Below are 13,105 nucleotides of genomic sequence, written 5' to 3'. Positions count from 1 at the left end.
AAACAGCTATATAAAATTGCTTACCAATTTTGTAAACATTCTGGCCAAAAAATCTGATGTTGAATCAAACACGCCCCCCCCCCCCCCAAAAAAAAATATTCTGATACTAATTTTAAAAACAGTGCATTATTTCATCAATAATATACCTTTCCTTCTTTAAATTTTGTCGGTGTCGTTCCCACTGTTCGAAAAACTTTAGATTTTCGTGGGGTTTTCACAGGCGTCAACGAGTGTTTCAACATGGTATCAATCTGTTTACTTCGTTACGTCATCTCCCGCCAAAATATCTGAGTAAACTGTATAGCTAGTAATGGATGAAAAGGATATATCGTGGAGACTTTCAATTCTTTGAAACAGTTATACAAGTTTCAATTTACACTAAAAGATGAACAGATGTCCTTCCTGCTGGGTACAATGAACAATACTTTCGCACTCTTGCCGACAGGGTATGGGAAGTCGATGTGCTTTACGCTGCCACCTCTTTTACTTGATGAGGTATTTATGTCCTCTGTTATTATGATTTCACTCCTGATGATGTCTCAATATATTTTTTAATGTTCTGTATGTTTTTTTCTTTTGCTGGATCGGACCATTCAACATATTTCTGTTGTTGTGTCACCATTGAAATCATTAATGGCAGACCAAGCGAATTCCCTTACAGAAATGGGGGTCAGAGCTATAGCCATTTCACCAGAAATGCAACATGAAACATGTATATACAAAGGTGGGATTAACATTAGTAATTAACTTCAAATTGGATATAACTAAAGCAAGAAATAAATGTTTTACTTAATTGCTTATTACTTTTACAGACATTAAACAGGGTAAATATTCCGTAGTTTTTATTTCTCCTGAGTCAGCCACATCCAAATTTTGGAGGGATATCTTTCTATCTGATGATCTCCAGAAAAGGATATGTTTACTTACCATCTGATGAAGCACATTGCATTTACATTACATTATATTCCTGTGAAATTATATTATGTATAAATTTTATCTTTAAGATTTTGACTTAACTGAGTAACAGCTTTTAAATACATTGAAATCTATATTATTTTAGAGGCCTAATATATATTTGAACTTTAAGGCTTCTAAACAAAGTCATGAAGGAGAATTACAGTGGCTTGTTGAATATCTAACACAAGAGGGCATCAATGCCAGGAAAATCATTGTGCATAGCAGGCAAGAGTACTTTCTACACTTTTAAAAAAAATACAATATATTATATAATATATAAATATATAATATATCGACTTATTTCCTCTGTAGTTTGTACCACAAGCTTTGATTGGTTACAAAGTCGGGTGTAAATTTCTGTACACCCGACTTGAACCGGATATACAGAAATTTACACCCAACTTGCATAGTTTCTCTATGATAAAAAGGAAATAACATGACGTCATGATGCATCGTAGGACGTAGTAAATCTTATCGATAGCTTGAAACACAGTTGATAGGACTTGTTTATAAAGAATTTATTTGGGTACATAAGAAATAAATTTGTTATTTTGTTTTATTATTTTTGTTTTGTAATTTTGTTTATTTGTTTTTTTTTATTTTTGTATTCATATGAAGCAGAATTTGTCCAAAATGTTTTACGTGAAAAGAAGAAAACACAGTGGCCTTCAACTCGACATTTAGATATATCGACGACGTATTGTCAATTAACAATGATTATTTTCAGTCTTATGTCGATACGATATATCCTGGTGAGCTTAAGATAAAAGATACCACTGAGTCTGACACATCTGTTTCAAATTTGGATATCTTACTTGAAAAAGACGTTAATGGTAATCTAACAACCAAGCTTTATGATAAACGTGATGACTTTAACTTTTCAATCGTTAACTTCCCTTTCTTATGCAGCAATATACCTTCATCACCTGCATACGGGGTTTATATCTCTCAGTTGATTCGATACACAAGAGCATGCTCCACGTATGTACAATTTCTAAAACGAGGTAAGTTATTGACAAACAAGTTGATGAAACAAGAATATCAGCAGTCTCGTTTAAAGTCATCATTTCGTAAGTTCTATGGTCGATACAATGATCTTGTCAGCAAATACAATTTATCATTGAGTCAAATGCTGAGTGACGTTTTTCATACTAATTGTTAGGCCATTATTTACACACTGAATTGTCGACGGATTTTACCGTTATTTCCCGATCATGACAAGGAGCACACGGCGGGTGTGACCGGTCGGCAGGGGATGCTCACTCCTCCATGGCACCTGATCCCACCTCTGATGTTTTGGAGGTCCGTGTTTGCTCTGCTCCTATTTTGTATTGTTTAATGGACTTTTGAACTTGAATACTGTTCGTTATCTCCATATATTTCATTATCCAGGTCCAATCAAGGGTGTACGGGGATTTACCCGGGGTTGTATTCCTTACACCCTTCGGCCTCAGGGTGTATGGAATAAAATCCGGGGTTAATCCCCGTACACCCTTGATTGGACTTGGATAATTAATATCATTTTTTTTTCCTGTATCTAAAAAATGTTGTATTTTCCAGATCTAGATCTGTTACAGCAACCGCAACATTGTACAATCATGTGAAGGATTGTCTTCTGGAGCGGAACAAATCCATAGAAATAATAGATATGTTTCACCGATCTATAGATGAGAGAAGCAGCCTTAGAGTGTTGGAATCATTTAAAATGCAAGAAAGCAGTCTTCGCTGTCTCTTTGCAACTGTTGCATTTGGGATGGGCATACAGATCACAGACATTCAAATTGTGGTACATGTACATTGGGGACTGCCAAAATCAGTTCTGAGATACTGGCAGGAGGTTGGAAGTGCAGGTAGAGATGGAAGGCAATCCTATGCTATCTGCTATGCATATGGTAGATCCATGATAAAGAAAAACACGATGAAAGCATCATTAAAATTACCCAATTTTCCTTGCAAAAAGAGATGTGTGTGAGATATGCAATTTTGCAACACATGACAATAAAGGGCATGAAAGATATTTCTTTAACTGAAAATGGAAGAAATTGTAAGGGCCACGACGAGTTGTGTCCTGCATTTAAAGGTTGCTCCTTATGTTCTGCACACTGTAATTGTAACAATTCTACAATTGAACAAGAACTTGGTATCTAATGTCACCATGTTGGTTGAATTATTTTAAACAAATATATGTTAAACTTATTTAAACATTAAATAATGCATTAAATCATCAATGTTTTAAAAACAATAAGTAAACAATAAAATTCATGATACATGAAAATATTATGTTCACTGAGAATTTCTATCACTAAGCCTACTGATTTTTTTTTCATATATATATATATATATATATATATATATATATATATATATATATATATATATATATATATATATATATATATACAATGTATATAGATATAGATATATATTCTTTTGGACTTAAATTTAAATCTAAATTTATTAATTGATTAATTTATTTGCATTTTATCTGATAATTTGTTCTCTTGAATATCGTTTTTTAATCATGCTATATTTGAACACATTTTGTACATTATTTGATGTACAATAGCCACAGTAGATAGTGGTCCAGAATTACATAAACGAAAACAGACAATAGGAACTTTTTAATTACGTCACGGGAGCCATATTTTGAACGGAGATTTCAGTGAATGTTTTTATGTCGAGATTTACTTGCCTAGATGGTAAGCAAGGTAGAAATAATAGTGACAGAGAGTTAATTAAACAACTAAATGACTTAATTGAAGCGAACGGCAGTGTCGCCTAGGTGAATAATTCTTGCTATTGTCGGCCGAAGTTGGGGCTTAATTTCCAGACGTGAATTAGGCAAGCGGTAGATCTAGTCTCCCGACTCCCGACTGTCTCGGATTTCGGGGTTTTATTGATATCTTTATAATCGATGCACAGAATTTCTTCAAATTTTTTATGCTCATTTTCTAGGTTGATACCAATTCCCAAATACAGAAAAGTCTCGACAAAATTACGTTTAATATGTTGAATTAGCATTGTCACCTGCCCAAAAGCGGTAAATCTAGTGCTGTGTTATAAAAACAAAAACCCAAAACGGACATCGATACAAAGCAAAGATTGTATTAATTAAAGAAAAAGACAAGAAAAATAATGAAATAAGAAAAGGAAAACTTACACTTCTCAGTAAAATAGATTAATGTTAATAAATTGTATTTATGATAAATAAAATAGATGTACATGTATTAAACATGTTAAATGTTAATGTTTTCATAGATTGTGCGAACAGATATTTATGATGTCTTTAATGAAGATTGCAATGCATTTGTCCATAGATGTAGTGCTTTTAAAAACTAGCTATTAGGTAATAAATTTAGTTATGTTATCGTTATGTTATTTTTTTTTTATTTAGATGCAGCAAATCCCGCTTTATCACTGTTTACCCCCCCCCCCCCCTCCGCTAGACGGCTTTGTAAGGGAAACGGCATGTTTTAAACATATAATGTTAAATCTTCAAAAGTAAATCAAAGAGCAAACTGAGTGTAATTACAAACAATGTTGCTAAAATAAAAAAAAAATAGGGGTTTTTTAATTGTGATATTATGATTAATAGCAATATATCTTGAATCAATTGGCTCTAGACATGATAGATTGCATGTAAATTAATGTGTCTTCCGATGTAAAGTACGTACGTTATATCATACTATATTCAATTATACAAATAACAATTTTTGTTTTATAAAATTAAAAACGTAATCCGTCTAGATCAAATCCTAAAAAGTAATTCACTTTTACTGTAAAAGAAGTAGAACCACGTCCGCGTAAATGCGTAACACACACTTGTGTATATAATCATACGACGAAAAATATATATATGCTTTTTATGCATGCATATTTATTGGTATTCCTATAAATTTTCATATTTATTTCAGTATATTTTAATTTGTATTTGTTGTACTTTATCGCAGGATTTATATATAAATCATGACGAAAATCTCAGTTCTTCGTATCGATGTCCGTTTTCGGTTTCTGCATTTAAAACACAGTACTAGATTTACCGCTTTTGGGCAGGTGACAATGCTAATTCAACATATTAAACGTAATTTTGTCGAAACGTTTATGCATTTGGGAATTGGTATCAACCTAGAAAATGAGCCTGAAAAAATTGAAGAAATTCTGTGCATCGATAATAAAGATATCAATAAAAACCCGAAATCCGGGACAGTCGGGAGTCGGGCTGTCGGGAAGACTAGATTTACCGCTTGCCCGTGAATTATGAAGGACTGTCCCGAGATTCGGCGTCAGACCAAATATCTAAAAGAGCCGAATCTCCACCGAGATTACCCGATCATCGAGAATCCATACCATATTCTGTTTTTTAGCATGAACAAGTGGCTTGCTAAGTCTGCTTACATGAAAAAGCTGTCGTCTAACTGGATTGTCTTCCTACTAAAGATTTCGAAAAAAAAATCACTGACAATTAATACGTACGTTATTGATAATGACTAGATTATTTACAGCCTCAATAACAGGAGTTCGCATTTTTCTCAATAAAGCTAAAAGAAATCATTGGATTGACCTAGCATGACCTATTCGTTAGCATAGCGAATATGCGTTACCATAGCTCATGCCTTGGTCAATCCAGTGATTTCTATTGACTTTATTGATAAAATTGCGAACTCCTGTGGCCTCAATGGGCATAACTAGTGTCCACTGCAAGAGTAATAATAAAGTAATGAAGGTACCGCACAATCATGACAATTGTACCTTTTACATGTAGGATTTACTATGAGAAACACACACTACAGCTAGTACTTACTATAATAATTATATTCATCCCAGAGTGAAGAAAACTGCGTCCTTGTGCAATTCATCTGTCACGGTCAGTCTCTTGTGATTTTTTCTCCTCCATCTTTTGAAGAGTTCTTTCCGGACTCGATCCCGTAACAATATGATGAATCATTTGTGATGTATTAAGAAACTCAAAACGGTGTCTTTAAAATAATCAACCCTTTGATATTTTTCATGAAAACATTTTTAATTTACTTACTTAGTCCTCTACGTGCTGGTCAACCCAATTATTTCTGGTGAATTTTTCGTGTACCTTTCTAAACGTATATATTTGGTAGGGGGGAACTCAAGAAGAGCTTCTTTTCTGCCAAATATTGCTGTTCTTAGTAAAGGTGTTTTAATAATAAATACAGTGTATTTAACTTTCGATTTAATTTTCCATTGTGTAAAATATATAAAAATACAGACAGAAATTTCCATGTACAAAATAGATGCCGCATTGTTTGTCAACCAAGCCGATATTAATAGCTTCGATATATTTGTAACTTATTACTCGTATAATAGTAAATTTGTTCCCTCAATAAACACAAAACGTCAGGGTTTTTTTTTGGTGGCTTGTTTGCTCTTCTGCACCCTAGCCAAAAAAAAAAAATAATAAGTAATTAAAAAAAAAGCAACGAGTACGTCTTCCGTCGGAGCTCCGGACAGAACATAGCGACCTTGAGTTCATGCAACATCTTAAGGTTATTATAAACAATCCTGTAAGGGGTATCAACTTGCAATGTTTCAACACTAGAAAGACAGTACAAGGAATGTAAAATTCCCCTGTCAGTGACTTGTCCAAATAACCTTGCGTCAGGCCATAACACATTCTGCAGCTGGTAAAGAGCAAACACCATCTGTATGTCATCGACATAAAAAAAATCACAGTCACGTATTCTTTCAGACTATTCATCCAAAACATCATATTCTAAGTGACCTCGAATTTACGTCAAGGCCATTACACACTCTGGATGATATATTAATCATCTTTCAGTGAAATGCAAATACATGCTATGTTTTTCTATTACAAAATTATAGACCTTTTTGTTTGTTTGTTTGTATGTTGTTTAACGTCCCTCTCGAGAATTTTTCAATCATAGGGAGAAGACACCATTTACCGATGGAGAGCTGCAAATTTTGACCTATACTCGGCACTTAGGGCCATTGAGCAGTGAGGGATCTTTTTTGTGCCAGGACCTACTGCGACACGAGACCACGGTTTATACGGTCTCATCCGAAGGACCGGTCTCACGTCGCACAGTGGGATTCGAACCTGCGACGTAAGGATCAGCTCCTTACTCAACGACTCTAGAGCAGACACTCTTACCACTCTCCCACGCGGACGACTAGACCTTTTGGAATTTTACACTTATTATATCAGTGACCTGAACTTGCCTTAATGACCTTTGTTAAGGTCATAAACAACCTTGGAACAAAATATGAGCTTCCAGTGATTCTCATTGACAAAGATATACCTGGAAAAGAATATTGCACTTTTCTGTCAGTGACCTTGAACTTGCCAGAAAGACCATGGATCAAGGTCAAGACATATCCTTGGATCATATTAAGGAATCTCTGAATCAAGTAAAAGCTTCCAGTGATTTTATATTACAAAGTTATAGCATGGAAAATATTATTATTTATCTGCCAGTGACCTTGAAGTTGCCGGAAAAACATTGGTTCAAGGTCAGGACAAGCCCATCTCAAGTAATCTGTTTTATGAAAAAATTTCCTGTGTTCCTCCCACCCTTTATAAATTTATTACCCAGGCACGAATTTTGCAACATCTTCTGTTAGTTTAGTACAATGTTATCTCAAACCGTTGGATCATAAGCAATCTTCGTTCCAAGTATGAGCTTCCAAAATTATAGCACATATAGTAATTTTACACTTTTCTTCCAGTGACAATGACCTTTCTGTCATAAGCAATTCCTGTATCAAGTATGAGCTTCCAGTGATTCTCTATTACAAATAAATGGGTCGGACAAAACTATGCTATATTTCCAATGACCTTGAACTTGCCGGAATGATGTTGGATCAAAACCATGACACATTCTCGGATTATTAACAATCTTTGTACCAAGTATGAGCGTCCAGTTTCTTCATAACAAAGTTATATCCTGGGCAAACTTTCACGCGCAGACGGACAGCTAGGCAGAAGGACAGTGTGATTCTAAAAGACTCAAAACACCCCCACCCCAAACCCATACACTTCGTTTGGGGGAATATATAAATTCCTAAGTTAAATTATGAACACTCTTTCCGGTCCAAATCTCCTCCCTGGAATCAAGATTTGAAAAAAAAAATTGAATGTATACTATGTTGGAAATTTTCTCATTGTAGTCCAAGGGTTCTTGAGAATACTATTTTCAAATGACCGCATGCGCGTATCTAGAGCGATCTAGAGAATCCCTGGAATTTGCAGAGTTATAAAATGTACATGTATATACAAAACCAAGTAAAAGTGACCTTGGAACCCCCCCCCCCCTCCTAGAAAACGCGGACCCTTCCTCGACAACGCGGATCTGTGTTAAGATGGTATGAAAAGTCTTAGGTATGAAGCTTTATAAATCAACGACCCCCTCCCCCTAACACACACAAAAACACACACGAAATAGGTTTTTCACGTTTGGAAAAAGAGTTTCTTGGAATATTTATATTTTTTTTATTGGGAACCCCCCCCCCCCCCGTGGAAAAATCCTGGATCCGCGCCAGGATCCTACATGTATATAATTTTTACAACATGTATCTGTTAAAAGAAGATATGACCCTTCATTTAAACAAAACTTTACCAAAAATATTCTGTGCTAATTTTCGTTGATATGCCCAGTGATTCTTGATAAGATAAAAAATGAGAAAAATTTACAAGTAGCTTTAGAACGTCAACGACGATAACGCTTATATACACCATAAAAGCAAACAAAGATGACAGACAATGAAGAATTATCAACAGAAAAGCTTGCTTGAGGCTTTGACTTGAGAGATGAGATACTTATTAAAAACTGAAATTATTTTGTCAAAGTCATTTTTTACGATCGACGGGCCTGCATTTCAAAGATAGAGAGAGGGAGAATTTCTAACTGCATGTAGGTCTTTGAATAACAGTAACATCGGTACAGAAAACCAGGTCCCTGGAAATGTACATGTATATAAAATAGGTACATGTAGTGCCTTTCTCTCGGAATTCATCACCTGCTTCTGTAAATCTCCATCCTGTCTTGTACTTACATGTACCTGGTAAAACCAACGACTGCGAAAGAAAGCTTTCTATTTACATGTATTTCGGGGAGGGGGGTATACGTATAATGATGAGAGGAAAATTAATTACCTGTCCGTTCATTAAATATGAAAGATTGCTTCTGAGTATTTGTATACGACTTGAATCGTGCTAATTTATAAAAGTTAGATTATGTAAGCAAAGAACTATTAACTAACATTTTTTTAGATATTTAAATAATTATTTAGATCTAGCTGTTTATATGGGTTTTTTAACATTTGTAAGAACCACTATTTAAAAAAACAAATGTTCGTCCTATTATGGGCGCCCATGATATATTAGACAGGCTGTTTAATTTAAAATATAATTCAGATATCGACATCCAAGAGAACACATTTTTTTCAGTGACGGATCCAGGAATTTTGAAAGGGGGGAACCAGTTTGGGGTCGGGGTAGGAGCCCACAGCCACACCAAAAAAAATTGATTTATTAAATCTTATGTATATTTTGGACAGAGTGGTTTTTTTCCTTATAACAGACTTATAGAACAAGCGAAATACACCAGACATTTAATAAAAATCTCAAACCCGATTTAAAAAGTGTTGACAAAGTCAAACCAGAAGGTTTTATTTTTGGGGGATTTTAACAGTGAAATGAAAAAAAAGTCTGATAATTGCAGTTAATTTTAAGAAAAAAAAGTTCGGCATTTTTCAACCTCGTTTGGTATAATATAATTTACTGATTCTTTTTTCCGTTTAGGAGGAACACATGAACGAAGGATAAAAAAGCGGTGTTCTGCGTGTACATGTCATTGCTATTGTGTACTCGGATTAAACCCAAAATCCTTCGTTATTTGGGTATAATTTTCACATGTTCTCATGCGGATATTATTTTAATTTGTCTAAAGACAATAATTTCAGTTAATAGAGAAATGTTTTATTTAATTTTTTTGTTCATCCTTTTGATTTACACGTTTGCTTTGTACACAAAAGCGTGTGTTCATACCTCTGTTTTTACGCGCTATCTATGTGATCAGGGAAAACACGATCTCCTCTAGCAATTTACTTCTTATGAAAACACTCGATGCTATTAGATGAAAATATATTTACCCGTTAGAATCTTAGTACCTTCGTATCTACCTGTCTAATTGCAATGTCAGCCGTAAAGATGGCTGACCAGGACTAGAATATAAGTTATTACTGTTATTAAAACAACTCGTCATATGATTTAAACAGTAAAATAGGGAATTTCCAGGGTGCGAAGTGTATTTATTTTGGGCGCTCTTCCACATAAACACATAAAACCGCATTTACGCGTACTTACATGCATGTACCAGCAGGACACTAGCGGACATATGATTTAAACAGTAAAATAGGGAATTTCCAGAGTTCGAAGTGTTTTTATTATGGGCGCTCTTCCGCATAAACAGATAAAACCGCATTTACGCGTACTTGAATATTTCCTTATAAGGTATGTTATTATTTGTTCAAAAACGGAAAATTTCATAGCTTAATTGGTGTCGTGGAGGTGACATCTTTTGAGCATACATAGAAATTCAAACTCACGTGAAGCAGTAATCCACGACTTTTACTTTAATTTTCCCTGCTGATAAATGATACGAAAAGTATGGAATCTTATAAGGGCATTCATGCTAATACTATCTTTGAAAGACTATCTTTTAAAATTTAATATTTCAAATAATTATTCTCATCTGTAAAAGAAGCAGTGGTATAAAAAAAATTATTTTTAAGATGTCTTTGAGAGAAATTATATAAAATTAAATTAGAACGAATAATTTCACGAACGAGTTAGCAAGTGTTGAACGATTTGAACACAGACAAGTTTGGCTTTCCAGAAAGCCTGAAATGTCATCTCTTTGGCTTCATAAATGTCACAGAAAAAAGTGGAATGTTACATTATTTTCTCAGCTATTACAGGCAGTAGTATCGCTTTTGGAAAAGAGGGGGGGGGGGGCAGAAAAAAAAATCGATGACTTATCTGAACAATCTTTGACAAGGGGAAAAAGGGGCTCAAACTCAACATTTTCATTTCTTGGAAAGGGGGGGTAACAACTTTTCCAACAAACCTCCTTTATATCATAATACATTCCCATGGGATGATTTGACGAACCATACTGGAACAAAAGATGGGGCAAGGGCGCGCCTTTCAATGAATATTTTCAATGAATGTGTTTGGGAAAAAAGTGGAAGGGGGCAACCCTCCTGATGCAGCGTGCCTGTATTATTTTACCTGTTGTAAATATGCTTTATTTAATTAAGATATTTACAATGTCTGTAAAAAAAAAATCTAACCACTGAGAAATATTCGTAAAAATTAGATAACAATTATTCCGTATGAAGATGGATAAAACCGTAACGTTCTTTTTGACTTTAGTTCTCAGTCGCCTACTACGACAGCAAAGAAGTTTTAAAGCGCTAACTGAAATTAATCCGAACCTTAATTAATTTCCAAATATTTCCCTTATTTTAATCGTATCCTTTGAAGTGACTTGGCCATCGAGCCACTGGGAATATCAAGGGAAAAATCGAGACAATTCTGCATCATACCCATCTGCTGCCCATGCAGATTCATGTTTTAATGCTATATTATGCATAATATAAGTACATGTACATGTATAGGATCCTCGGAAAATAGCATGCATAGAAATTAAGGTCTGAAAAGTTACCATTTATCTAAGTATTTGCACACTGAAAAGAGCCCCAGTCTACCAACATCGATTTTATAGGCTGTTCCATGAGAGTCAGAGACACACATTTTATAATTTTGGCTTTATTTCAAGAATACAAAGAGTGATTTTTTTTTTAAAGTTTTCTCATTAACAAAAAACGCAAATTAGAATTGCATAAAGAAATGATAAGTTGCTTTATTCATTAATCCTAAAAAAATCTGAGCCTGGTAAAGAAAATTTTGTTTTTCCTAAAACTTTTCTGCAGGGGCACATTAAAAAAAAAATTATAGTGCAGACATCCGAGATAATCCTCGTAATGATTTTTTATTATATTTATTCCAATGCCTGCAGCACTGAACTGTTAGTTAAATCAGAGACATTTATGTTTCTGCTTAAATTATGTTTTTAGGTAAAATTTCTTTTCTTCGAAATTTATTTTTTTGAATAAGTTCCCTTTTATTTTACATATATACGGCAGTAATTAATACTAATTATCGATTGACTATTAAGTACACATGAAAGTTAGTTTTTGCCATTGTATATATGCATTTAACGTCAATGTTTTCAATGTTTTCTTTCGTCAGTAAATCTTGGATCCACGCCCTGGCTGATACATTCAATATGCCATGTTTTGTGTATTTTGATCATCGCACTCTGACCATCGTTTTACGCAATAGCCTAGATACAATGTTTATGTGTATTTTGAAGACCACCACCCAAGTGATTCTGCCTCTATTACCTTTATGAACCCTGTGTAGTTTTACTTTAAGGTGGGCCATTTTGTAATAGTAAGACAGAACGCTCAATTTTGTTTACATCTCTATATTTAGAAATCGTGTCATCATCAGGTCATTTGCCAGACCACCAGCTTATCGATGGCATTTTACACTAGGACTTCATTTCCGGATAACAGACTTAATGTGTCATCTCCCGAGGGAGATGACAAGTTTGGCTTTCCAGAAAGTCTGAAATGTCATCTCTTTGGCTTCATTAATGTCACAGAATAAACAGTGGACAGTGGATTGTTACATTATTTTCTCAGCTATTACAGGCAGTAGTATCGCTTGTGAAAAAATGGGGGGTGGAGCCCCCCCCCCCCCCCCCAAAAAAATGACGACTTATCTGAACAATCTTTGACAAGGGGAAAAAAGGGGATATCCAAACTCAAATTTTCATTTCTTGGAAGGAGGGATTACAACTTTTCCGCAAAACATATATTATAATTCATTCCCATGGGATGATTAACTTACCATACTGTAACAAAAGGTGGACGAGGGGGCAAGGGTGCACCTCTCCAATGTCTGGGGGGAAAAGTGGAAGGGGGCGCCCCTCCTGTATTATTTTACCTGTTGTAAATATGCTTTATTCATTTTAAGCATATTTTGTATAATGTCTGTAAAAAATTCTAACCACTGAGAAATATTCGT

The 13,105-nt window shown here is 34.6% G+C and overlaps 1 pseudogene; it reads left to right on the top strand.

Moving 5' to 3' along the window:
- The first annotated feature begins 663 nt into the window (after positions 1 to 663).
- On the top strand, positions 664 to 3,105 carry LOC133176942 (recQ-like DNA helicase blm-1; annotated as a pseudogene).
- Positions 3,106 to 13,105: the final 10,000 nt, after the last annotated feature.

This window comes from Saccostrea echinata, unplaced genomic scaffold (assembly GCF_033153115.1).
Source record: "Saccostrea echinata isolate AGI-Se365-2 ecotype Australia unplaced genomic scaffold, CSIRO_AGI_Sech_v1 ptg000085l, whole genome shotgun sequence".
Taxonomy (NCBI): Eukaryota; Metazoa; Mollusca; class Bivalvia; order Ostreida; family Ostreidae; genus Saccostrea; species Saccostrea echinata.
Note: the sequence above shows the minus strand (reverse complement) of the source record. Positions and strands in the feature narration are given on the sequence as shown.